Source organism: Phyllobates terribilis, unplaced genomic scaffold (assembly GCF_046119375.1).
Source record: "Phyllobates terribilis strain yellow unplaced genomic scaffold, ASM4611937v1 Scaffold_3__8_contigs__length_932513732, whole genome shotgun sequence".
Lineage (NCBI taxonomy): Eukaryota > Metazoa > Chordata > Amphibia > Anura > Dendrobatidae > Phyllobates > Phyllobates terribilis.
The window spans coordinates 51,646,872-51,672,759 of NW_027362763.1; positions in this window are offsets into that span (position 1 = coordinate 51,646,872).

Below are 25,888 nucleotides of genomic sequence, written 5' to 3' on the forward strand. Positions count from 1 at the left end.
AAATAATAATGGAATACAAGTTTAAGTTTAACCTGTGCCAAATACCCAGATAAGAATAGCCTGGAGTCAAAACAGGGCAATCAGGCTACATGACAAAGGAGAGGGTGGGATCTAAAGGGTTAGTTGAATTAGGGATGGGAAGGTCCTGGATGCGGGGGGAGGAGGGAATAGGATTGGTTAACCCTTTATGGACCACAAAATTTTTTCCGCTCTCATTTTTTCCTCACTTTCTTTCAAGAGCCATAACTTTGTTATTTCTCCATTGGCATAGACATATGAGGGCTTGTTTTTTTGGGATGAGATGCAGCTTTCAATGGCTCCATCCTATTTACCATACATTGTATTGAAACAAGGGGAAAAAAATTCCAATTGAGATGAAATGGTTCTTTGTGTCACTATATTCAGAGACCCATAACGTTGTAATTTTTCTGTTGATAGGACTAAGTAAAGCCTTTTTTTGCGAAGTGAACTCAGATTTTTATTGATACCAAACACCTATCAGATCAGACTTTAACAAATGTTGCAATACCATATATGTTCATGAAGTTTATTGATTATTTTCATTTCTTGTTAATTTTCATCTTTATAGGCTGAAGAAAAATCCCAAAGTGGAGAATTGGCCTTTTTTAAACAACTGGCCCAAAATGTCCTGTATGTACTGGAGTATCCGGCCTACTCACTGGAGCGCCTGGTAAGGATCCATCACCTTCTACATCTCATGTCCTTGTTGTCTCATCTTCTCCAGATTACCAGTCATATAGCAGAAGGTCAGATTTATGATGGTAGAGGCCTTCCCCTCTCCGCTCCAGGCAGACACAGGATATTCTATGGCGGCCTGTCTCTGCGGCTCCATCCTCTGTGGTGATAGTCTGTACTCAGCGGTGCGGAGCTTGTATTTCTACTTCTGTCTCACTCCATCATCACAATCTTCCTCCTTGTAAATGCTGCAATTCTGATAGAAGTTATTAGAGAACAGTTGTAGATACAAGTCCCTTAAATATTAATGTAAATTTGCTTGATAGAGCGGCCGTGAATTGTCCGTCCAATACTGAACTTGTCAAGTAAATCCAGGTTTAATCCTTCCCGCTTTATATATATGGTAATCTAGTGTTTGAGAAACGTTATATTAATTGTATATCTTATATCCATCAGGAAACATCAAAAGGCGACTCCGCAGAGGGGCAAAACCTAAATGTTGCTGACCCTGATAACAGTCAGCCAGGGCCAAAATCCGATCTGATAGAAGGTAAGACGATCATCTAATATTTTACATTCAAATATTACGTTATTGAGAACGGCAAAGAATATGTGGATTTATTCTTCATCCTTTGGATAAATAAATAAGCAAATAAATAGGAGAAACCTGCATGGTCTGGGAGGGTGGGGAGTGAGCCCCTGATGCGTGTTTCATGTAGGCTTCTTCCACACCCCCTGGAAGAAGCCTACGCAAAACTTCTTCAATACCCCTTGGAAGAAGCCTATGCAAAACACATGTCGGGGTCTTGCTCCCCACCCTCCCAGACTGTGCAGGTTTCTCTTTTTTATGTGTCTTATTTATTTTGAGGACTACAGATTGTTCCTATATCTTCTACATTCTAAACAGACACAAACTTGTATGAATACGATTATGAATAGGTTTTGAAGTGATTTTGATCAGTTGTTCTTGGTTTGAAAGAGAGAGCGTTCTCTGTGTCTGACATTCTCTTATTATTTTTTATCATGAATTGTTCTGATTAATCAATAAAATTTGTTATGTTTTTTGATATTTTACTTTTTTGCTTCCTTTTCTTCTGGTTATTAAGTGCTGATACAGACATTTAATAAATGACGTTTCTTCATTATTTTAGGAATAACTGTGCCGGCAAATACTGATGGTGGACTATGTGAGACACCAGAGATCATCCAGGAATCTGCCAGTGTAAGTATCAGAGGGACGTCTGTATATCGTCAGATGACGGGTGTGAATTATACATCCCATATTATATCCCATATGATAATGGGATATCACTGGTCGTCATGTAGATCAGACATATTATGTGTGATAATGGCGTTACTCTTCCTGCCCCCTCGGTGTGATGTCCCTTATCCTTCCCTGTAGTATTGATTTGTGTGTATGGGGGATTTCCCTTTATAATATAATGGGGTCTGTGGAGGGTCCGGCTTGTATCACGTTCTCTACAGTGTAATCAGCGGGGACATAATATAGAAGAGAGACGTTCCTGCATCTTGAGCTTTTATTCTCCTGCATTTTCTGTCTTAATGTCATTTCTTATTCCTTTTTAGGCCTTGATCGGATCATTGAACCCAGTGAGAAATCCTTGTAAGAGCGACTATAAACCGATCAAACTGATCAGCAGTGGAGCCTTTGGGTGAGCTTTACTTTGGTATAATATTTATTTCCCAGGGCTCCTTATGATGATGCCTCAGTGTCCTGCCCATGTAATATTCCCATAGAGAAATTAGGAGTCCACATCACTGTCCACATCTATCTGTCAGGTCAGTTAGGATGTGACGTGGATGTGGACCCTCCATTGATAATCATTTATGGAGTATTATTTTATGCATTTCTAGACATGGATTTATAGTGATGGCCTCACATCTAGTATTAACCATTAGTACAGGAGATTGTTTGATGAAGTCGATAGATGGACTGTTAATAAGAATTTGTAATAAATCATGGATTTTCTTCCTCTCTAGGGCCGTCCACTTAGTGCGCCATAAAGACACAAACCAGATTTGTGCTATGAAGACAATGGACAAGGAGAACCTGAAAAAGCCAAAGAGGCTTGAATTGGCCTTCCTGGAGAGGGACATCTCAGCATTCGCCGATTGTCCCTTTGTGGCCTCCATGTTCTGCTCTTTTCCTACTAAACTTCATCTGTGTATGGTCATGGAGTATGTACCAGGTAGGTCACATCCATTGTATCTATATCCAGCCCACGTCTGTTTAATCCTAGCACCTATATATGACCATAATGTGCCCACATGGATGGCTACATGTAGTATACAGTATACGCTCTACATTACACAGTATATCTCTATATAGGCCATCTTGTCCCAATATTTCCACTTATTTCATATTCACCCTCATCATGTGTAATTTACATTGAAACAAACCCTCACCTGTCATATTTGCTTTCTCCTATAGGAGGAGACTGTGCCAGTCTTATAAAGCGCTGGGGTCCTTTACCAGTCCCCCTGGCCCGTATGTACATTGCGGAAACGGTTTTTGCTGTGGAATACCTGCACAGTTATGGTGTGGTGCACAGAGACCTGAAGCCTGGCAAGTAAGTGACCCCAGTAGTATAATAAAGGGGAAAAAAATTATAGTTTTTGTACAGTCTATGGGTAATTACTTGGGTCTGACACCATTTCTTTCTTTCACAGCCTCCTGATATCATCAACAGGACATATTAAGGTCACCGATTTTGGGGTTTCAAAACTCGGCCTCATGAGACCAAGCTCAGATATCTACAAGGCTTCAACTGAGGACATCACCAGCGAGTTCCTTGATGAAGAGGTAGGCTTTACTTACAAGATCTTGCACTTTACAGATTTCATCTCTTTCTCCTTCTCTGACAATTTCTCTATAAAACATTTGCACTAATGTTATTTGACGCAATTATATTTATTGATCATCATCTCATTCTTCTGTTGGTTTCCAGACTTTTGGCACCCTTAGTTACATGGCCCCAGAAATTATCCAAAGGAAAGGCTATGGAAGGCCCGTTGATTGGTGGTCAGTAGGGATCACCCTACATAAATTTCTTTTGGGACGTACACCATTTAGAGGGACTTTAAAAAGAGATATTTTACACAGTGTCCTTGAGGGTAAGTAAAATAATCTGAATGCTTGTGATGTCACTGTTATTTGGTTTCATTGGTTTTCTGGTTTAATTTCTAGCCTTATTAAGGACATTTTTTATGAAAATTAATGAAAATGTTTCATTTCCTATAATATTTGCTTTTTATATAACAGATAAATTAATTTGGACATATCATAAATACTCTACTCCACCCGATGCTCAGGACATCATCACTCAGCTGCTCAGAAAAGATCCAGCAGATAGACTTGGGACAGGTAATATTATAATAGTATTATGACTTATTACACCTCTGTGACCAGACAAATGGTTGTGTCCATGAGGTTCAGTAATCTACTTACTTATCCATTCCCCATTTTTCATGCTGTGACTTTCAGTACATTTCCTTCATGTCTGCTGTTACATTTTCAGTTCAGGTTAACATAAACTGTACCGATATGGAGCAGTTTCTCTAAAAATGACTGTATCACTTTCTTTCTTGTCTTCCTTTTCCAGGAGGAGCAAATGAGATCAAAATGCATCCATTTCTGCATCACTTAGACTTTGACAACCTTCTAAGTCAGAAGCCCCTGTTCGTTCCTGAGCTAAAGTCAGATGAGGACACCCGCTACTTTATCAGTAAGTAAAATGAGACGTCATCTGCCGAAAACTGCTTTGTGTCTTGTCTTTCATTTTATGTGAAAATAACTTCTCAACATTATTAGTGATAACAGGGTGACTGTCTGACCGGGTCTTATACTAATTATCTCTGATAACACTTGTACTTTGTAGCTCGTTGTAGCAGACACATGAATTCAGATGAGGCGGACACAAGAGAGGACAATGACTGGCCAGAAATAAAAAACTTTGTATCATCTTATCAAAGGTTTTCTAAAGTAAGTATGTGGCTACTAATATGTCTAAAACCTATAATTACAAAAATGCTTAAAATAAATCAATTTATTTTTCTCCGTGTGTTTTAGCTAAATATCATCAATACCGGGATGATGACCAATGTAGAGCCTATGTCACCTCCACAGTGTTCCCAAGAGAACAGTGAAAAACACTCAGACATGTGAGTAGATTATTATTATGAGATTTAGTTCTGATATATGTTCAGAACCAAATACAAGACACGAGTAACACAAATCTAAATCCAGCATCCACCACCCCTCTGTGCATCTGGCTTGTGATAACACTGCAATAACAGTTGATCATTGTGACCAGCCATTCATTTCCTGCTCATTTCAGGCCAATATTACTAGTTGAGGGCCTGGGCAGGGTATCCCCTCTAGGTTGTCCTAATTGGCCTCACAAACAGGTGTTCTTCATTTTTTCTATTGTTTTTACTTTTAATTTACTGGTCTTTCTTCTACCAAACAGGCAGAAAGAGTCTTCCTCTTCTAATACTAAAGGAGACAATCAGTGTTTCACTGTTAAAAACAACGAGTCATCCTCGTCCTCATTGTCAGGTATGTACAGGTTTATAGGCCATCCAATTATAACCTATAATCCAAAATTATAATGTGAATCAGCACATGAAGGCTCCAAAAATCACTTACTTTATTCCCGTTGCTCCCCTGAGTATTCAGTTTTTTGAGTTACGGGTCTTATTTAGTGCTTATTTTTATCGTCTTTTCCAAGAGGGCAGTGCTCACAGGATCCTCTGGGGCGTGTCTTTAGGTTGCTCTGCAATATAAAATTGTGAGCCATGCCCCCTTGGAAAAGACCATAAAAATTAGCACTAAATATAAATGCCCATATCTCTACAACCATAGGGTGGATTTTAGCAAAACAAATATCAGAATACTCGGGGAAGCAGCAGACATAAGATAATGGTGAATCTCAGATACTTTTGATCTAGTGACGGGTCCTCTTTAAAGTTGCATTGAATTATTATCTAACTGATTATATAATAACACAGTGGCTTGCTGCAAGTAATGTCATGATAATAAGGGGACATAGTTCCTTGGAGACACCACATGGCAGCACACAGAAATGCTACAGGTGCATATTAATCAGTTGCATAACTCTATATAGATATAAAGAAAATATTTTAGAAGTTTATAATTAATATTTTTTTCGGACTTTTTGATTAGAATCTCCAGTTCAGAAGAAAAGAAAATATTTTCTAAAACTGAGAAGACAAGAAAAAACTGAGAAAGTAGAAGAGGGGGAAAGTAGGCGAGGTAAGTGTGACAATAATCTCCATGTTGTATGATGTCAGTGAGATAAGTCATGTGGAGCAGATGTTATCTGTCAGTGGTGGGATTGTCACATGTATGATGACTGGCAAAGATCCCTGCCCTCTGTGTGATGAGATTCCTCTAACGTTCTCCCACAGTGACACCACAGTAGTACCCTCTAATATGGAGTCCCATTACTTACATTAGTTTTACATCTTTTCTCATAGGTTCCATCTTCTGCCGGATGATATCATCCTGCCGGCGTGGATTATCCAGAGCTGCTCGCGCTGTCAGAGGAAGATGCATTTTTGCCTGCTGTCACCAGGGCACCTTAGACATCTCGGGGACAGAAAACCCCCACATGTAGCGCCCTGAAGAAACTACAGCATGTCCACCATCAATGCTGTACCTGTATGGAAGGATTTGAACCATCTACCCGTGGCCTCCTGACCAGCAAGAAACACATGCTAAAGTTGAAGGCTTCTCCAAGAACACGTCTTCATCCTTCCATGCAAGATTTAATTAAACTAAATAAATACAAATTTTAAATTGATTAATGTCTTTTAGATTTAATTGATTATTATTGATATTTTTAGTATATCAATACTATACATCATATACCATATATCTGAAGGGTTGGATTCCAAAGTGGAGAACAGCGGTTCTATGTCTCCAATTAATCCTCTCAACCTCAGTCAAAAGTGGAGGAGAGGACCAAAGATTCTGTTATTCCTAAGAGTACATACACACATAGCCTTGTAGATGCCAGTAAACCATCGTGAATTGCTGGCAGCTGAGCTTTAGGAAAGCTACCTGTCCGGAGATGTGCACCGCCGACAGTGGTGAAAAAAAGCATTATAATGAGAACAATATGGCCAAAGGACCCTGGAGCCTTTGGCCCTGGGCAGTAGCCCAGATTGCCTCATTGTAATCTGCTAATGATTTCACAAGGAATGAAGCCCAGAGTGAAGAAGGAAGCCCATGAGAGTGATACCCACTTCAGAACAGAGAAAACTTTCCAATGGCTACAACGGTTTCTGCATTGGCCACAAGTAAATTGAGTGGTGAAAGAAGATTACCGGAAATCCCATCAGGGTGAGATGACTAAACCCCCTAAACACAGAAAATCTATATAGGTGAAGAGGATTTCTTTCCCATTGGAAGTGCTGATGGTGGACTATCTTATGATCAGCCGCTCCGATAATGGTTGTTTGTACTGTCTGGTGATGATGGATCATTTTAAAAAGTTTGCAGTCATGACTCCCACTGGGAATCAAACAGCCGAGTCAGCGGCCTGTGTCATCTGTCATGACTTCATGTGGGTATACGGGTGTCCAAAAAAGAATTCACTCTGAGCTAGGAGCCTGTTTTCATGGAAAAGTCATGGATGAATTGCACCAACTGTACAACATTGAGAATTCCAGAACTACACCCTAGCACCCATAGGGAAATGGGGACTGTGAACGTTTCAACATAACTTTATCTACATTCTGAGAATTGTGGAGGACAACAGAAAGATGACAGGATGTCACACGCTGTCTAGCACTGTGTATCTGCGGTCTATTCTAGATGCCGCTGTAACTTAAACTGTGAAATTCCCTCTTGTACTGCATGGATTAATGCCAATTCTATTGCCATGTCTTGGTGGATGTGAGTTTCTGTGTGAGTCTACTCCCCTTAGCGTTTAAGTAGCCTCTCCTTCCACCAGGTGGTGCAGCTGATAGAGTTTCAATCTATATTGGAAGCCGTGCTGTGCAGCCCTGTTTGTTTGTGCCGCTGAAGTCCTTTCCTTTGAGATTGCTGTACCTTTGTTCTGAGGAGAGAGATTAGGGGAATTAGTGCAGGGCTTGTGAAGGAATTAGGGCTTTGGGTGGAGACCCGAACCTTCTCACCATCAGAGATACCTTCGGGGTCAGGGCTATTCAGGGTTCCCAGTCTAGGGACAGATTAGTTTTCCCTGCTCACCCAGCCCGTATCTGCTATTTCCTCACCAGCATTCCCCTACACCGTGACACAGGAAAATGAAATTGCCTGAATTTGTACCAGAAGTGGTCTAGTTGTACAGTAACCAGGTTCATGCCACGACAGGGTACACGCCTTACACGTTGCTGTTTGGACATAACAGCAATGAGGTTACTGAGCTAGAGCTTGATCCAGTGGAAGATTGTACGAAGATAAACACCACAACTTTGGTGTGGAAACACCAACATCGGTTAGAGACACTGAGATTTAAGATTGTACAGAAGCCCCAGGGGAAAAGGCATCCTGTAGTAACTCCTGTGCAGGAGGCACCATTATAGCTGGGGAATCGAGTTTTGGTTCAAGTGAAGCACCCTTGGGGAAAATTGGACTACACGTGGGAGGCTGTTCCTCATCGAGTGACCACGAGAGTACACCCCGAAAGGAGAAGACGTTGCACCAGAGAGAGTACGGCACCCTTACATGCTACCGCCACATGTGTCTGATGAAGAGAGAATGACCGGGGCTAGCTTAGAGGGTAGGCTAGAGGTCAAAATCACAGGAAGAGTGTCTCAGGGCCTAAGTGTCCCAGAAGAGACAGGTCAGGAGGGACTTCACAGATCTGAATGTACCAACGCTGAATGTACCAGGAGGTATGCGGAAGATGATTTCATATGGCAGTATGTAATACAGCAGACACAGGAGTGTGTTTGGATATTGGCGACTCTGAGACCACCGCCAAGGAGCGTCTAGAGCAAAAGTAACCTTTCTCATCCAAGTAATGGTAAGTTTAAAGAGTGGAGGAATGTAAGGAGAGTGAGTGACTCATATAATAGAAATGAGCTGTAAGGTATTTGTGGGCAGATGCTGCCATGTAGTGATCAGAGACTATAGGTGTAGGAACCTAAAAGGGTATTGGAACCAAGGGACAGAAGGCAGGCTGAATGAGAGGAAAGCAGAGCTAGGTGCACAGGGGACATGTGATCTGCAGCAGAAAAATACAAAAGCCAGGAAGTCAGTCTTCGCCCCGACTTGTAACAAGTCACCTGTGGGAGATAGGCCTGACGTAGGTGATGAGTGTGTCCAGAAACACAAGATCAGTATTGGAAGTGGATTAAGCAAGGGGTGCAGAGTACTTACAGAGGCTAGGAGATCCTGATTGTCGAGGCTAAAGATAGCAGATAGCGCAGACCCTTTTGTAGAAATGGAAATTCGGTCGTGTTAGCGTAGACCCAATTGGAAGGACAGAAATTCGGTTATGTGAGCAGAAGGGAGCATGAGTTGTCTCTCTGGAAATTGGAGGCAAGGACAGAAGGTCTGTGGTAGAAGAAATTGACTGTGGCCCACAGTGCGAGACTTTCATCCTTGCAGGAAAGTGTAGTGTGGGCACCTGTTAGGGTCTGGGGTGGCGACTGCCATTGGAAAATAGAGCGGGTTGACGGAGGCCCATACTGATTCAACCCAGACACTATTGGCTGACAGTCCAGTGTATCTTTAACTATTATAGGTTAGTGTGCATTTATACCAATATTCATACCACGATGAATGTTGCATATACTTTATGTGAATATTGATGTTACAGTGGTAATTGTACTCAGTATATGTTCTTGGTGTGAAGCTCAGTAGGAGTATAACCGAGCCACGCAAGGTTTAGTGAGCTTAACAGACAGTGGTTACCTGTATCAGGGAAAATCAAGGATATATAGTCGACAACTAAGCTATTGGTGTCATACTTCTTAGTGCTGTAGCGCTGGGTTTGATATTTTATAGGGCATCGTTCAGATAACCAGGCCCAGAAACAGGGCCAGACGGTGACCACAAGCACGAGACAGAGAGAGAGCGCAGAGATCGCTCTACACTGTCTGTATTGTCATTGATATATAATTGAATCATTTTGTAAATAGTTAATAAACAACTTGTTTTATTGTACCACTGAGTCCGCGTTCTCTGTGCCACTGCAGCCAAACTTAAAAAGTCTAAAAAATGTAAAACAAATTCCGAGTTCCTCAAATTTATTTTGACTTAACCCCGCTGTTCTGTTCGGGTCTACTATACACTTATAATGTTCTGGTCATTTTTCACCGGACATATTAAAGTCTTGATTTTTAGCTAATTTAAGTGTTTTCTTTGAATACCTGTTGCATTATTATACTGTATGTGAACATGGTTGTCCATAAACAAATGAAAAATTAAATCAAAAACTTAATTTTTATTTTTCTTTTGTATCAAAAAATGTTACATGGCCTTATTGCAATATTCATGCATATTGCACATTTGCACATAAAAAAAATAATCTTTATATAACTGTAAACTATCACTAATCACATCAAACTGTATGTAAATATATTTAAAAAAAAAAGTTCATTTTTTTCTATATAAAATGGTAAATAAGGTTCACGGTGCTAAATTTACTGTTTGCATTCGTCACAAGTATAATTTACATGTCTTTTGCATAAGTACTTTGCACAACTGCAACATATCACATTTTAATCCAAAGGCATAAAGGGGTCTATTCAATGCAATACTTCAGTCTTAAAGCAATCCAATCAAGATAAATGAAGCATAGATGCCAATAAAATCAATATTTATTTAACCACTTCGCCCCAGAGCCTGTTTTTGCATTCGTGACCAGGCCAATTTTTTCAATTCTGCCCACTGTCACTTTATGAAGTAATTACTCTGGAACGCTTCAACGGATCCCCCTGATTCTGAGAAAGTTTTTTCGTGACATATTGTACTTCATGATAGTGGTAAAATTTCTTCGATATCACTTGCGTTTATTTGTGAAAAAATCAGAAATTTGGTGAAAATTGTGAAAATTTCGCAATTTTCAAACTTTGAATTTTCATGCTCTTAAATCAGAGAGATATGTCACACAAAATAGTTAATAAGTAACATTTCCCACATGTCTACTTTACATCAGCACAATTTTAGAACCAAATTTTTTTTCTGTTAGGAAGCTATAAGGGTTAAAAGTTGACCAGCGATTTCTCATTTTTCCAACAAAATTTACAAAAATATTTTTTTAGGGACCACATCTTATTTGAAGTGACTTTGAGGGGTCTTTATGACAGAAAATACCCAAAAGTGACACCATTCTAAAAACTGCACCCCTCAAGGTGCTCAAAACCACATTCAAGAAGTTTATTAACCCTTCAGGTGTTTCATGGGAATTTTTGGAATGTGAAAGAAAACAATGAACATTTAACTTTTTTTCACAAAAATGTTAGTTTAGACCCAATTTTTTATTTTCACAGGGGTAACAGGAAAAAATGGAATACACAATTTGTAGTGCAATTTCTCATTAGCGCGCTGATACCCCATATGTGAGGGAAAACCACTGTTTGGGCGCACTGCAGGGTTCGGAAGGGAAGGAGCGCCATTAGACTTTTTTAAAGTAAAATTTGTTTGAATAATTAGCGGACGCCATGTTGCGTTTGGAGAGCCCCTGATGTGCCTAAACAGTGGAAACCCCCCACAAGTGACACCATTTTGGAAACTACACCTCTCAAGGAATTCATCTAGGGAAGTAGTGAGTATTTTTTAATTTTTACATTTATACCATTTTACAGTGAAGAAAACATAATTGTATTTTTATCACAAAAAAATATTTTACCCTCAGATTTTACATTTTCACACAGGGCAATGGGTAAAAATGGTGCCGAAATGCGTCACACAATTTCTTCCAAAAGTGGCAATACCCCATATGTGGCTGTATTGTACCGCTCAGCCATACAGCGAGATCTGGGGGGGACGGAGCGCTATTTGACAATTGGAGAACAAATTATTGTAGAATAGGCATTTGGATTTGGGAGCACAAAATTTTCTGAATTTCTTTTGGGGGGCAAGGGCCATTTCGCTTTTCCAGAGCCTTTCTGCTACCAGTAACTTGGAAGTCCCTTATATTTTTAACAGATGACGGTCCTGAGTGGGGGACTAGCTTTTTTTGAGGACTGAGTTGAAGCTTTTATTGGGAACATTTTACATAACATTTATCCGCCGCTCTAGGCTGAGCACTTACATCAGGGTTTCCATCTAAATTTCCAAGTGATGTAATTCAGATGAAACCCTTGCGGGATCCATTCACTGTAATGAGGCAGCAGAGATACTCTGGACTCCGTCTGGCCTCTGTTTAGCGGTGTCCTTTTTTTCAGAAGTGCACAAAACTGTGGTCAACCGCACTTTTATGCACGCCTAAAAAAAATGACACCGTGGGATCCCAGGCCAGATGGCATCCAGAGTGGCCTATATCTGCCTCATTACAGGGAATCTTCCGTCATGGGTTCCGGCTGAATCACGTATTTCAGAGATTTACACGGAAACTCTGGTGTAAGTGCTCAGCGTAGAGCGCAAGATAAATGTGAGCAGAGCCTTACTGCGATCTTTGGGAGACATAATAAACAAATCAGTAGCAGGTGAAGAATTGGTTTAATTTATTTTATTTATTTTTTTACGCCGTTCCTCGTGCGGTATAAGTGATAAGTTTATTTTTCGGGTCGTTGCGATTACAGAGATACCAGATTTATATCGGGTTTTTATGACTGACAGCTGTCACACACTAAAAGATGCTTTTTTTAGCAAAATCTAGTTTTTGCATCGCCATATTTTGAGAGCTATAATTTTTTCATATTTTGGCCGACAGAGTCATGTGATGGCTTGTTTTTTGCGGGACGAGTTGCCATTTTTATTGGTACCATTTTTGGGTACGTGAAATTTTTTGATTCCAGGATTTCAGGAATTGTTTTTTGAGTTTTTATTTATGCCGTTCTGCGTGTGGTAAAAGTGATAAGGCAGCCTTATTCTTCGGGTCAGTACATTTACAGCGATACTACACTTACTGTATATTTTTTTATGCTTTGGTGCTTTTACACAATAAAACAATTTTATAGAAAAAATATTTTTTCTGCATCGCTTTATTCTGAGAGCTATATCTTTTTTTTCTTTCGGCTTATGAAGCTGTATGGCGGCTTTTTTTTTGTGGAACAAGATGATGTTTTCAGCGGTACCATTTTTATTTCCATTTTGATATTTGATCACATTTTTTTCCACTTTTTGTTTGCCAATATGATGAAAAAGCATAGGTTTTTGCTCCGTTTTTTATTTATTTTTATTACGGTGTGCACAGAAGGAGTTAATTAGTGTGACAGTTTTATAGATTGGGTTGTTTCGGATGCGACGATACCAGATATGTGTACTCTTTTTGTTTTTGCATAAATATACGGATTTATTGGTTTAATATTTTATTTATTTATTTTTATTTATTTTGTGATTTTTTTTAACAGTTTGAAAACATGTTTTAGACTTTTTTTTACATTTTTACTTAGTCCTGTATGGGACATTAATTTTTATTTTTCTAATTACTGTTCTCATGCAATGTAATACATAGTTACATAGTTACATAGTTTATAAGGCCGAAAAAAGACAAGCGTCCATCCAGTTCAGCCTATTTCTTGTGCACTGCAGCTATTCCGCAGTGTTGATCCAGGGGAAGGCAAAAAAAACAAAAAACCATGCGGTATAGGCCAATTTACATCATTGAGGAAAAATTCACTTCCCGACTCCAATCTGGCAGTCAGATTAAATCCCTGGATTAATTAACTAAGCATAAGATGTAATTTTATTGTTCTGAAGAAAGGCGTCCAGGCCTCTCTTGAACTCATTAAGTGAGTTGGACATCACCACTTCCTCTCCCAGAGAGTTCCAGAGTCTCACGGCTCTGACCGTAAAGAATCCCCTTCTATGCTGGTGCAGGAACCTCCTTTCCTCCAGACGCATAGTGTGCCCCCTCATCTTTGTCACCATCCTTGGTATAAACAGGTCATGGGAGAGATCTCTGGACTGTCCCCTGATGTATTTATACATGTTTATGAGGTCTCCCCTAAGCCTTCTCTTTTCCAACGTAAATAGGCCAAATTTTGACAACCTCTCTGGGTATTCTAGTCCCTCCATTCCCTTTATTACCTTAGTCGCCCTCCTTTGTACCCTCTCTAGCTCCAATATGTCTTTCCAGAGCACCGGGGCCCAGAACTGTGCACAATATTCTAAGTGCGGCCTTACCAGCGCTTTATACAGAGGAAGAACAATGTTCTCATCATATGCCCCTATTCCTCTTCTGATGCATGCCATGACTCTATTTGCCTTCGCAGCTGCTGCCTGACACTGGGCACTCCAATTTAATTTGCTATTAACCAAGATGCCCAGGTCCTTCTCCATGTCAGATTTCCCCAACGGTTTCCCATTTAATATGTATGGGTGACTGCTGTTTTTCTTTCCCATGTGCATGACCTTACATTTATCGGCATTGAACCCCATTTGCCATTTTTTGGCCCAACTCCCCAATTTATCTAAATGCTCCTGTAGCTGTGCCCTATCCTCATCTGTATTAACTACTTTACAAAGTTTAGTTTCATCTGCAAATATTGCTATTTTACTATGCAACCCTTCCACTAGATCATTAATAAATATATTAAATAATATAGGGCCCAAGACAGACCCTTGAGGCACCCCGCTAGTAACCCTGACACACCCTGAGCTTACTCCATTGATAACCACCCTCTGCTTTCTATCACTCAGCCAGCTATTTACCCACTTGCACACATTATCCCCCAGACCAAGCATTCTCATTTTATATACCAACCTTTTGTGTGGCACGGTATCAAACGCTTTGGAGAAGTCAAGGTCTACAACATCCACTGACTCTCCCCGGTCCAGCTGTGAGCTCACCTCCTCGTAGAAGGCCATCAGGTTTGTTTGGCAGGAGCGATCCCTCATGAATCCATGTTGATATGGAGTTAGACAGTTATTATCATTAAGATATTCTACAATAGCATCTCTAAGAAATCCTTCAAACAATTTACCCACAACAGACGTTAAGCTGACTGCTCTATAGTTCCCAGGGTCACTTTTAGACCCCTTTTTGAATATTGGTACCACATTTGCTTGGCGCCAGTCTAGTGGGACAGTCCCGTCCATAAAGAGTGCTTGAATATAAGATACAGCGGTCTGTCTATCACATTACTTAATTCTTTTAGTACCCGGGGGTGTATGCCATCTGGGCCTGGTGACTTGTCTATTTTGATATTATTTAGGCGTTTCTGAACTTCCTCCTGGGTTATGTGGGTGATATTTAGCGGAGGGTTTACTTTATCACTCTGCATTTCCTCCGATAAATTGTTTTCTTTTGTGAAAACAGTGGAGAAGAAGCTATTGAGTAGGTTTGCTTTACCCTCATCGCCCTCTATGATTTTACCCAGGTTATTTTTCAATGGGCCAACGCCATCAGTTTTAATCCTTTTACTGTTTATATAGTTAAAGAACAGTTTGGGATTCGTTTTACTTTCCTTGGCAATTAGTCTCTCTGTCTCCTCTTTTGCTATTCTTATTTGTTTCTTACAGATTTTGTTTTTTTCCCTATAAGATATTAGCGCTTCCTCGCTGCCTTCTTGTTTAAGTTTACCGAAAGCCCTTTTTTTGTTTTTCATTGCCCTCTTGACTTCCTTATTTAGCCACATTGGCTTCCTCCTATTCCTAGCCCTTTTATTCCCATAAAGTATGTACCTTCTACAGTGACTATGTAGGACTGTTTTGAAAATTTCCCATTTTCTATCTGTGCTCCTATTACTGAAGATACTATCCCAGTCTATAAGGTGAAGGGCATCTCTTAGCTGATCAAACTTTGCCCTCCTGAAGTTCAGTGTTTTTGTGACTCCCTTGCTGGGCACCTACTGAAGCACATGTGGAATTGTATAATGTTGTGGTCACTATTTCCCGGGTGCCCCCCGACCTGCACCTCAGTTATTCTGTCTGGCCTGTTAGTTAATATTAAGTCTAAAAGGGCCGTCCCTCTAGTTGGTTCCTGCACAAGTTGTGACAAATAATTGTCTTTGATAATTGACAGAAACCTGTTTCCTTTCTGAGATCTACAGCTTTCGGTTTCCCAGTCTATATCGGGGTAGTTGAAGTCCCCCATAATAATCACCTCGTTATTTTTTGCTACTTCGTCTATTTGTCTCATTAATAGACTTTCCGTGGCTTCTGCTATATTTGGTGGTTTATAACAGACTCCTATGATAATTTTATTATTGTTTTTGCCCCATGTATCTCCACCCATAAGGACTCGACCTCCTCATTTCCCTCCCATACATCCTCCCGTATTGTAGGCTTTAGACACGTCTTTACATATAGACAGACTCCAGCCCCTTTCCGACTTCTTCGATCCCTTCTAAACAGACTGTATCCCTGTAAGTTAACTGCCCAGTCATAGCTTTCATCTAACCATGTCTCGGTTATTCCCACTATGTCATAGTTACCTGTAGATATTTCTGCTTCCAGTTCATCCATCTTGTTTGTCAGGCTCCTGGCATTTGCTAGCACGCAGTTTACACGATTTTGTTTTGTTCCAATCTTCTCCCTGTGGATTGTATTAGAAATTTTCCTACCTCCTTTCCACGTATCTTGTCTTGGACCGTCTTTGTCGCACTTCATATCTTTCATTAGTATGTTCTCTGGCTGCATGTTCATGTCCGGCGTTTTTCTTCCCACCCCCTCTTCTTCTAGTTTAGCGCCCTCCTGATGAGTGTTGCGAGTCTCCTGGCGAATGTGTGTTTCCCGGGTTTGTTGAGGTGTAGTCCGTCTCGGGCAAGGAGTCCGTCATAGAGGTAATTCACACCGTGGTCCAGGAATCCAAATCCTTGTTGTCTGCACCATCGTCTCAGCCAGTTGTTCACATCAAGGATCCTGTTCCATCTCCTGACGTCATGCCCGTCTACTGGAAGGATAGAAGAAAAAACTACCTGCGCATCCAGTTCTTTTATTTTCTTCCCCAATGCTTCAAAGTCCTTGCAGATTGTCGGTAGGTCCTTCTTTGCCGTGTCATTGGTGCCAACATGTATCAGAAGAAATGGGTGGACATCCTTGGAACTGATGAGCTTCGGTATCCTATTGGTAACATCCTTGATCTTAGCCCCTGGGAGGCAGCATACTTCTCTTGCGGTTATGTCCGGTCTGCAGATAGCTGCTTCTGTTCCTCTCAGTAGTGAGTCTCCCACCACCACCACTCTTCTTCCCTTCTTGGCTGTCCTTTTTCTTGTCGCTTCTGGGTGTTTCTGGGTGCTCTTTTCTTTTTTGCTTGCTGGTAGTTCCTCATCCTTAGGTGTGTCATCTTCATCCTCCACAAGTCCTTGGAATCTGTTTCTCAGTTGTGTGGTTGGTGGTGTCTCCATGGTCTTCTTGCTTCTTTTGGTCACTTGCCTCCACTTGTCTGCCTCTGGAGGTTCTCTGACGCTTCCTTCACTTTCTGTGACCAGTAGTGACGCTTCTGTTCTGTCCAGGAAGTCTTCATTTTCCTTGATGAGTTTTAATGTCGCAATTCTTTCTTCCAGCCCCCGCACCTTTTCTTCTAAAAGAGCCAGTAGTCTACACTTCTGGCAGGTGAAGTTGGTTTCAGCTTCTGGTCGATCTGTGAACATGTAGCACATGTTGCAGCTCACCATGTAGGTTGTCACATCTGCCATGCTGCTCCTTGTCCCTGCTGACTTGATGTCTGTCTTCTTTCTTGTGATACCCTAGGATAAACAAATTAAACAAATTCGCGCGCCGTTTCCAAGACATGTATTACATTGCATGAGAAGTTTGCTGACAGTTTCACACTGTCTCTCTCCTGCTAGGCTTCAGCTGCAGACTGACCTCCAGCTGCCAGAAGAACGGCAGGTCCTGGAAGGCATCAGGGGGCCGTCGGAGAGGTAAGTGGACGACCCCCTCTCCTCTCACTATCTTCTATTAGCTGCGATCACTATAGATTGCGGCATATAGAAGATAGGAAAGGGTTAACATCATTGGGACCTGATCCAATCAGGTCCCGATGATGTCCCCTGTCAGAGCTGTCGCTCTGAACCGCAACCGTAGCACTTGCAGGACCCTGGGGGTCCTGAGGGCTGCGGGACCGCCGACCGTTCATAAACGTCAGTGCTGCACAGAGCCCAGGCAGCGCCGACGTTTATGCACAGTGGGCGGTCGGGAAGCGGTTAAATTCATTAAAACAGTCAGTAAAAAACACAGTACTAAAAAAGGAGAAGTAAATAGAAGGATCCCACAGTCAGTAGGTTGGGAGTATGACCGAGAGTGTGAGCGAGGTAATAGGTATCAGCACATACAAGGATAATATAGAGGCATATGTGGCACCCCAGGGGGTCTGGTTGCCACAGTGGTAGAAATACCATGTCTGAGAGCGAGCATGGGTTTTCCTGGTCAGGAGCACATTTGCATGCAACGCCTCCTGCCTCAGTCCAGGGAGGGGAGGAACCTGCCCTTTATAAACTGGATCTGGGGCGGGGTTAGTGAGTAGTTCCAGAGACAGGGACAGAGCAGCAAGGAGCTCTGTAGGAGCCAGGAGCTGAAGACCAGGGACAGGAGCAAGCTGAGCTCGTCCTGGCTGAAGACGCAGAGAACCGGACACCGGAGTCCGAGGCTGTGAGGATATTCACATCCAGCAGCAGAAACCACCTGGCAGGGGATTCCAGGTCCTCTGGCCATAGAAAGCCCGGAGGCTCAGTCACAAGCAAGGGACCGGCACCGCCATCGAGGAGCGGAAGGTACCAAAGGCCCCAAGTCACCAGCCATACAGGTGAGCACCACATGGTACACTCAGGGATGTGGGCTACCACACGACTACAGCAGGGTAGCCAGGAAGAGTGCAGTCAGACGGGAAGGCCTACACCTCCACCTCGCCAGGGGGACTCTTGTTCGCTCACAGACTGACCAGGCCTGTAATGTTAGCCAGTACTCCCCGCAGGGCCTTCTTCATTACCAACAGTAAAGACCCTGAACTGCACTGCACGGACTCTGAGTCATTTCTGCTGCGCCCATGCACCGTGACCTTCACCATCTACACATGCTGCCCTGAGGCTATTCTCCTCCCATGGGGAGTTATACTGCCCTCTGCTGCACACACAACATCAGCCTCAGCGGTCTGCCCTGCAGCGACGGTTCTCAGTGACTGCAATCCACGGGTGGCGTAGTCGGACATTTCAACATTAAAAACCAAGTAAACAGATCCGCCACTGGTTTGACCACCCTGAGCCACGGGACTGGGTCGCCGCCACGGAGACTATAACCCCTAGCATTACACAGAGACCCGGCTCTGGGTATTCCCCCACACAGCGGCCCAGGGGGCGCGTCACATAGAAGGCCTGTAAAGTGTCGCAGGCAATAGAAAAAATAATAATAATACAGCAATTAGTGATAGTGAGGACCCAAGATATAGAGTCACAAAAATAAACTCAACGGTATGAAAACCTGTCAAGTGAATACTTTATCATTAGAGGCTATAAAGTGTTGCATGCAATATATATGAGGAAAAAAGTCCACAGATAGTGTTGTATATAACCTTTAAGGAAAAAAGAATAAAACTCAATATGGTAACACTACCACAAAAACCCTAGGAAGACCAGAAGTTATGGCGAGAAGACATATAGCTGAGTGCTGGTTAAAATGCAATATAGACTTGTGTCAAGAGAGATCCATTCAACATAAAGCAGACATAATACATCACAACACGGCAGGTATATAAGGAGTGGAGGGAACAGGCAATGCAACCTGGTTACTGTGAGAAAAAGGACAACCCCAACGCGCGTTTCACGTTCCACTTCTTTGGGGGGAAGGATACATAGGGGGTAGGGAAGCTCCCCTATATTGAGCCGTGCTCAGTGTACTCACGTGTGGCTGCATCGGCGCTTCTGGAAATCGCAACAGAACGAAAGCAGCGGCAGCAGAGTGCCACGTCACCAGGCCCCGCCCACCGGCCGACGCGTCAGCCCGTGAGGAGGGGAGAAGTGACGTTGGAGGACGCGTCACCACGGCAACCTAATTCGGCCCGCAACCGAAAGCGCACACCACGGGAAAGCTAACCGCAGTATGGAAAGAGATGCACCAAATCCAAGTAAGGATAAGCACATCATAAGATCTCCCCAGCATAGAGCCATTAATCAATACTTCAGTCATAAAGGAAGCAAGGAAGTGTCATGATGGTCGTCCCTTGATATTGTGGCACCCTGCTACTACAGGTACCACAGGACCCAAAAGGATGCATGGACGGACTTCTCCACAAGAGGCCCTTACTACACACAGACACCTCCACCCTTCCACCTCATACCACCAGAGGGTGCCCTGTTAGGGATATATATACTGGAGGGTGGAGTTAGGTAGAGAGAGTGTGCTGACACTTTAGAGCAGTGAAGAAGCAGCACGTCTGCTGCTGTGTTGAGGGCCCCGAGTGTGGCCAAGGCAAAGAGAGAGGAGAGAAGAGTTAAGGGGGCAGGGGAGCATCTGAAGCTCACCCCAGGACACAAGCCGGACACCGGATCCGAACTTACAGGGTCCTCTATGCCCAGTAGGGACAACTGGCATACCAGGAGGATTCCAGACCCCTGGTTCACCTGAAGCTACCATCATTTTACAGAACTAGGAACCACGAAGGCCCCAGCGTCCAGGGATAGTGGTAGCCAAAGAAAAGTTCTACTACAAGCAGACAGGTGAGAGAGTGAAACAGCATAAAAGCTAGGCCTAGTTCCAGGCTGGCCAGAAGCTTTAGAGGAAGGAAGAAACGGATCAGGAGGCCTTATACCCACTCAATGGGGAGAATCCAGAAGTGCACCCTTCCTATCAAGTACCCTGGACTGTACCTGCCGTCAACACCAGTAAAGGTACTGAAGCGAACCCCCTGTGTGCGTATCCGTCATTCCCCCTGACCCGACCGGGCCACCTCTCATCTGCATCCCTTCCATCAAGCCTGCCCCGGGGGCCCGCTCCGCCTGTGGGGAGCAGAAACATCCCAGCTGCCATCCCATCACCCCCGGAGGTTTGCAGCAGTGCCGGTACCCATTACCGGGAACCACAGGTGGCGTCAAGAGACAAAACTGTTAACAAAACCCCTTTTAAAGAGTGACCCCAGGGTACGGGCCCGGGAGCCGACTGCCGTGACATCCCACAGAAGGTCAAGGCCCAGGTACCGAGTCTCCCCTACATGTCCCCTGGGCGAGTCACATTCTTCCTGGTGTCACGAACAGGATTTCATGCTCGTTGCCACCGGGTACTGTATGCCGTATTTGAACTGTGTTTTAACTGTGGTGAACATCGCAGCCATTACCGCGTCGCCGCGCGGGAAGAAGAATGGCGTAACCACGGGAACCAGAGAGGCGTGACTGTTGGTAGCGCGCGAAGCTCAAGCCCCACCTCGCGCTCTGATGCAGCAACAGGAAGCGTCAGGTCCTGGAAGGAGACCGTGATCTGCGGAGCTGCGGCCTACCTGATAAAAGTAAAGAAAGTAGGCTACGGTTTACTAGGGGGGCACAACCATGGCCGACGACCAGCAAGACGCCGGAGCACCAGTTAACGCTATCGATGCTCAACTCGCGCCCGGCGCTGCTCAGGCCGGAGCGGCTGCCCCACCAGCAGGGGTCGTGACTCCAGTGATACCAATGGCCCTGCCGTACGTCCCTGGAGCGAAATGGCTTCTCCAGCATGACGGCAAACCAGACACCCTGTCTGGGTTCAAAAGGAAAATATGTGGTGTATTGGACATGTACTCAATGACTGGTAAACAGAGAGCCGCTGTTGTGCTGGGACAATTGACTGGTGCCGCAGAGCGGGAAGTTGAAACCTGGCCGTCCGCAGACCAGTAATCAGTATCTATTATATTTAAGAGGCTGCAAACTGTCTTTGAAAACCGCACTGAGACAGATCTTCGGATGAGATTCTACCACTGTACCCAGAAATCTGAGGACAGCATCCGGGACTATGCATGGCGTTTACAAGAGGCCCTGCAGGCCCTGAAACAAATTAGCCCAGTCAGCATACATGATGAAGACAAAGTGCTGATAGAACAATTCATCCGGGGGTTAAGGTCCCAGGAGGAGAGCAGAACTGTACGGGGGAGGGCCTTAGATCATCCAAATGCCACCTTTGACGCCCTGAAGGACATGGCTATTAAAGGCCTTCAGCCCCTGGAAACATCAGATACTGCTATCCCAGTCAAGGCCCGGGAATCGAGTCTCCCCTACATGCCCCCTGGGCGAGTCACACTCTTTCTGGCGTCACGGACAGGATTTCATGTCCGTTGCCACCGGGTACTGTGTGCCGTATTTGAACTGTGTTTTAACTGTGGTGAACATCGCCACCATTACTGCGTCGCCGCGCGGGAAGAAGAGGGTTGTAACTGCGGGAACCAGAGACGCGTGACCATTGGTCGCGCGCGAAGCTCAAGCCCCGCCTCGCGCTCTGACGCAGCAACAGAAAGCGTCAGGTCCTGGAAGGAGACTATGATCTGCGGAGCTGCGGCCTACCTGATAAAAGTAAAGAAGGTAGGCTACGGTTTACTAGGGGAGCACAACCATGGCCGACGACCAGCAAGACGCCGGAGCACCAGTTAACGCTCTCGATGCTCAACTGGTGCCCGGCGCTGCTCAGGCCGGAGCGGCCGCCCCACCAGCAGGGGTCGTGACTCCAGTGATATCCATGGCCCTGCCATAAGTCCCCGGAGTGAAATGCCTTCCCCAGTATGACGGCAAACCAGACACCCTGTCTGGGTTCAAAAGGAAAATATGTAGTGTATTGGACATGTACTCAATGACTGGTAAACAGAGAACCGCTGTTGTGCTGGGACAATTGGCTGGTGCCTCAGAGCGGGAAGTTGAAACCTGGCCGTCCGCAGACCAGGAATCAGTATCTATTATATTTAAGAGGCTGCAAATTGTCTTTGAAAACCGCACTGAGACAGATCTTCGGATGAGGCTCTACCACTGTACCCAGAAACCTGAGGACAGCAACCGGGACTATGCCTGGTGTTTACAAGAGGCCCTGTGGGCCCTGAAACAGATTAGCCCAGTCAGCATACAGTACAGACCAGAAGTTTGGACACACCTTCTCATTTAAAGATTTTTCTGTATTTTCATGACTATGAAAATTGTACATTCACACTGAAGGCATCAAAACTATGATTTAACACATGTGGAATTATATACTTAACAAAAAAGTGTGAAACAACTGAAAATATGTCTTATATTCTAGGTTTTTCAAAGTAGCCACCTTTTGCTTTGATGACTGCTTTGCACACTCTTGGCATTCTCTTGATGAGCTTCAATAGGTAGTCACCGGAAATGGTTTTCACTTCACAGGTGTGCCCTGTCAGGTTTAATAAGTGGGATTTCTTGCCTTTTAAATGGGGTTGGGACCATCAGTTGTGTTGTGCAGAAGTCTGGTGGATACACAGCTGATAGTCCTACTGAATAGACTGTTAGAATTTGTATTATGACAAGAAAAAAGCAGCTAAGTAAAGAAAAATGAGTGCCCATCACTACTTTAAGAATTGAAGGTTAGTCAGTCCGAAAAATTGGGCAAACTTTGAAAGTGTCCCCAAGTGTAGTTGCAAAAACCATCAAGCGCTACAAAGAAACTGGCTCACATGAGGACCGCCACAGGAAAGGAAGACCAAGAGTCACCTCTGCTTCTGAGGATAAGTTTATCCGAGTCACCAGCCTCAGAAATCGCAGGTTAACAGCAGCTCAGATTAGAGACCAGGTCAATGCCACACAGAGTTCTAGCAGCAGACACTTGTCTACAACAACTGTTAAAAGGAGACTTTGTGTAGCAGGCCTTCTTGGTAAAATAGCTGCTAGGAAACCACTGCTAAGAACAGGCAACAAGCAGAAGAGACTTGTTTAGGCTAAAGAACACAAGGAATGGACATTAGACCAGTGGAAATCTGTGCTTTGGTCTGATGAGTCCAAATTTGAGATCTTTGGTTCCAACCACTGTGTCTTTGTGCGACGCAGAAAAGGTGAACGTATGGACTCTACATGCCTGGTTCCCACCATGAAGCATTGAGGAGGAGGTGTGATGGTGTGGGGGTGCTTTGCTGGTGACACTGTGTGGGATTCATTCAAAATTGATGGCATACTGAACCAGCATGGCTACAACAGCATCTTGCAGCGGCATGCTATTCCATCTGGTTTGCGTTTAGTTGGACCATCATTTATTTTTCAACAGGACAATGACCCCAAACACACCTCCAGGTTGTGTAAGGGCTATTTGACCAAGAAGGAGAGTGATGGAGTGCTACGCCTGATGACCTGGCCTCCACAGTCACCAGACCTGAACCCAATCAAGATGGTTTGGGGTGAGCTGGACCGCAGAGTGAAGGCAAAAGGGCCAACAAGTGCTAAGCATCTCTGGGAAGTCCTTCAAGATTGTTGGAAGACCATTTCCGGTGACTACCTCTTGAAGCTCATCAAGAGAATGCCAAGAGTATGCAAAGCAGTCATCAAAGCAAAAGGTGGCAACTTTGAAGAACCTAGAATATAAGACATATTTTCAGTTGTTTCACACTTTTTTTGTTAAGTATATAATTCCACATGTGTTAATTCATAGTTTTTTGATGCTTTCAGTGTGAATGTACAATTTTCAAAGTCATGAAAATACAGAAAAATCTTTAAATGAGGTGTGTCCAAACTTTTGGTCTGTACTGTACTTGTTGAAGTCAAAATGCTGATAGAACAATTCATCCGGGGGTTAAGGTCCCAGGAGGAGAGCAGAACTGTACGGTGGTGGGCCTTAGATCATCCAAATGCCACCTTTGACGCCCTGAAGGACATGGCTATTAAATGCCTTCAGCCCCTGGAAACATCAGATACTGCTATACAGCGTTACCAGGGAGGGGCCACCCCAATGCCCACAGCACTCACTGCCCCTTCATTAGCGGCTGAGGCAAAAGTGCAAGCAGCTTCCTCTAGCGAGCTGGACATCCTGCGCTCTGAAGTGTGTCAGCTAAGTAAAACCCTGGCCACTGTCCTAAGCGCCCTGCAGCTACAGACGGAGCCCGAGCCAGAAGGAAGGATCCTACTCGCCGACAGCCCTGAGGATGTCCCCTGGATGAGGAGAAGAAGGAGGACAATGCCACCCCGTGGGAGGCCAACCGACCGACGTCGCCCTCCAGGAGAACTCATCTTCTACCGTTGCCACAAGGCAGGCCACATCACACGGATCTGTCCTTTAAATGGGCAAACCCTGGGGCCAAGGGCCGACACCGAGGAGTAGATCAACCAGGCCAATTGAGCTGGTACTACCGGTTTGTAGGAGGAAGGCCTTTCCTGTCCATTGTGCTGGACGGCATCGCAACACCTGCACTACTAGACACCGGGTCACAGGTAACCATCATACCTGACGTTCTTTACAAAAGGTACTGGTCCATAGATGAACTCCGCCCGCCAGCCCCAAACCTCTCTGTGTATGCCTCCAATGGCCTTCCTCTGAACCTAGTCGGGGTTAAGGATGTGACAGTGAAGGTGGGAAGGGTGGAACTAAACGACCAAGGACTGATTGTAATAGAGTCTAACTCTGGTGATACAAACCCATATATGATACTTGGCACAAATGTTGTTAGTAACTGTTTGGGAGAAGTGTTGTTTTTACTCAAACAGATTGCTGACACTGCCAAACCGGGGCAGAGGAAGGTGCTCCAGAGAGAGATTCGAGCCCTCCTGTACCAGCAAAAGGTAAAGCTAACAGGTGGTGAGATTGGTAATGTCACCTGTACATTACCAGACCTGATACCCATTGTGATTCCCCCAATGAGTGAAATGCTGATTTGGTGTAAGGCAGCAATAGGTCTCAAGGGACAAAACTGCCAGGCGGTAGTAGAGCCTGTAAACTCAGAGCACAGACAGACCTAGACTCCTAACTGCTAGAGGGGTAGTTGATGTGTGCAATGGGAGGGTACCTGTACGCCTCCTAAATTGTGGGGAGGAGGAAGTCAAATTTCCAAGATACGCCACTGTTGCCAGACTGTATACTGTGAATAATAATGCCATACACACCATGGAATCCTTTACCCCACCAGATACGGTGGAAGACAATGACTCCGAAACTCAGCTGGAGGAATGGTGTCAACAG